This window comes from Microtus oregoni, unplaced genomic scaffold (genome assembly GCF_018167655.1).
Source record: "Microtus oregoni isolate MIOR12 unplaced genomic scaffold, Mior012 000007F_ref0000211, whole genome shotgun sequence".
NCBI classification, from domain to species: domain Eukaryota; kingdom Metazoa; phylum Chordata; class Mammalia; order Rodentia; family Cricetidae; genus Microtus; species Microtus oregoni.
Window position 1 is genome coordinate 26,790,049 of NW_024543066.1, and position 3,134 is coordinate 26,793,182.

Consider the following 3,134-nt stretch of genomic DNA (forward strand, 5'->3'; position numbering starts at 1 on the left):
CGGCTGGCACTCTTTGCCGTCTCCCATTCCTTCTCACCACAGCCATTTTGTTTGTACAGTTTGACAACGCTCTACTGAGAAATTATGATGAGAAGAATAACATACAAATGAACACAAAGCTTATTCCCACATTATATGTCTTTGAGGGGAGTAGTAACTAGAGTAGATTAATCTCGTAATCATGTCAGTGAACACCAGTAATAAGAGAACTGTGGGAGGTGGCTCCTGATAGCTGTGTGAGGTGCCACGATGAGAAGAAGAAGCTCTTACATTCTGATCCCGTCCTCAAAAATGTAATATGACTTGTGTTTGCTTTTCTTGTTTAGTTTTTAAAGCCTGTGTGTGTATAATATGTGTATACAGCATATATGTAAGCGCCACAGCATGCGTGTGAAGGTCAGAGGATAAACCCAGCTATGGTCTTTGCCTTCTGCCTTGCTGGAGGGAGGGTCTCTGGCTTGAGTCACAGTCTAGCTGACCTGCAAGCTTCTGGAGCCTTTCCTGTCTCCCTGCTAGCTCATCACAGCTGCTCTGGGACTACGGAAGGCAACTGCAGTATCTGGATTGTAAACGCTTCCGGCGATCTAAACTGCAGTCACGTTTGCGCAGCAAGTCCTCTTCCACTGAGCCATCTCCTCGGCCCCTTAGTTAGTCTTTGCTAATAATCCTCAATCTGACTGCCGTCCAGCTACACTTAGGAGATCAGGAAAACGCAGAGCCCAAGGAGCTGCAGAGAGAGTACAAATCTGTGAGCAGACGTGATGATGTCACTTCCTCCCTACGGAAGGAGCCCTGCTGCGGTTGGATGCACAGTCCAATGCTTCGCCACTGTCAACAGTCTACAATGTTAATTTTCTCAGTCTTGTAGTTCCTGGCCCTAAAGCACCTGGTGGCTTCCGTGATGCTCCTGCCTTCTTCCACCCCAGAAGCCACACAACCTGCCGTCCCACCTCTCACTACAGGGGAAAAAACGGAGAAGCAACATGCTGGGTCCAGTGTTTGCCGTGGGCGATATACAGAAGGACTACACGCGCCAAGGTGAAATGTTATCAAGTTTCTCCCCATATATGGACTTGCCACCATTGCCATTATGACATGTGACGTTACTACCCTGACACATGAAACCTGGAATAAGTCTATAAAAGAAGAAACCGTGATAACCAAATCCTTTCTCTGCAGTGCTCAGAACATAGAAGCTTTGTGCTGGCTCTGGAGCTTTCCTACAAACAGCTGGAAGGGGGCAGTGCTCAGGAGCTCTGGAGATGCCAAAGAGCACATGGAGGCTGATCACGACTGACAACAAGCCACTACAGGGAACAGCCATGCCTGCAAAGACTGTATTCTATTGTAAGAACATAGCAGAACCAACCTAAGTTACTTTAAAAAATATATATGTATATTTTTTATTTATTCTTTTGTGTGCACATTTGTCTGTGTGGGGGTGTCAGATCCCCTGGAACTGGAGTTATAGACAGTTGTGAGCTGCCATGTGTGTGCTATGAATTGAACTAAGGTCGTCTGGAAGAGCAGCCAGTGCTCCTATCCACTGAGTCATCTCTCCAGCCCGTCTAAATTACATTTTATTTCACAACATTTTTAGCCAGTAGAACTAAAAAATAAGAACTACTTAATTAAAGAAGACTAAAGAGACAGTGGTGAGGTACTTCATTTTGAAGCCTGTACCAGATGATGGCATAAGGAAACCCAAAGACAGAGGAGTGTCTTTAAAATACTTTATCAACTTAAAGGTGACCCTTCTGGCTAGTTTTGGTGTGAGTCTATTTCTTCAGCTGTTAGAATAGCCATGCCTACTTGCTTCTTAATTCCATTTGTTCATGGTTTCTCTTTCTATCTTTTTACATTGAGGTGGTGTCTATCTTCGATGATGAAACAACAAAAAGACGGATCCTGTTTCTAATCCAGTGTTAGTCTGTGCTTCTCTTTCTTGGAAAATTGATATCATTAATATTCAAAGTTATTAATGAAAGATGTATATTATTTCCTGTCAGTTGTTTTGAGATGCTTTCTTAGTCCTCTTTTTATGAACAGTTATGGAGCTGTTAATTCCTTATGCCTTCTCTCCAGACCAAAGGATTTCTTCCAGTTTGGTAGCCTTAAATTCCCTTAGTATGCTTCTATCATGCAAAATTTTTCTTTTTTCCTTCTGTTATGACTGGTAGGCTTTTTTTGTTACAGCAGTCTAGGCTAGCATCTGTGGTCTTTCAGTATGAACAGAACGTTATTTCAAGTCCTCCTGGCTCTGAAAATCTCCATTGACAAATCAGCTGTTATTCTCACAGGCTTGTCTATATGTGACTTGGTTTTGCTTTCCTGTAGCTGTTAATAGCTTTTCTTTTTTTCTATAAACTAAGCGTTAGTGTTTTACCTATTACCTGATGTGGTTATTTCTTTTGGTCCTGTCTGTTTGGTGTTCTGTATGCCTTTTATACCTCTATAGGTAACTCTATCTTTAGATTAAGGAACTTTTTTTCTATTGTTTTGTCAAAAATATATTCTGTGCTGTTGGAAAGAGGTCACTTGTTTGTTCCTGGCTGCTTTGCCCCGAAATAATCACACAAAAACTGTATTAATTAAATTACTGCTTGGCCTATTAGCTCTAACTTCTTATTGGTTAACTCTTACATCTTAATTTAACCCATCTCCATTAATCTGTGCATCACCACAAGGCTGTGGCCTTCCAGCAAAGTTTCAGCATGCCTATCTCCGCCAGGGGCTCCATGGCATCTCTCTGACTCCACCCTAGATTTCCCTGCCTAAGTTCTGCCTTGCTATAGGTTCAAAGACGTTTCTTCATTCATTAATGGTAATCACAGCACACAGAGGGAACTCCCACATCACTGTGCTTTTGATTTGCATTTACTCTACTTTTCCAATACCTATTATTTCTGAATTTTTGTCTTTTATAGTGTTCCAAAGTTCCTGCATGCTCCATTCATAAGTATTTTTATATTTAACATTTTCTTTTAGTGAGTGACCCTCTTTGTCTACCTTGTCATCAGCCTTGGTATTCTCTTTTCCATTTGATCCATTCTATTGATGGCTTTCCATTGGCCTTTTGTTTAATTCACTTAATTTCTCACTTAGAGTTAAACTCAATTCAACTTTTCCTCAGG

At 41.5% G+C, this 3,134-nt stretch overlaps 1 long non-coding RNA gene across 1 annotated transcript; it reads left to right on the top strand.

Annotated features, from left to right (window-relative positions):
* Positions 1 to 681: 681 nt before the first annotated feature.
* Positions 682 to 1,410, top strand: LOC121450417. The gene is made up of 2 exons (XR_005974597.1): positions 682 to 1,038; positions 1,180 to 1,410. It is a non-coding gene; the product is annotated as an uncharacterized LOC121450417 (long non-coding RNA).
* The last annotated feature ends 1,724 nt before the right edge of the window (positions 1,411 to 3,134 follow it).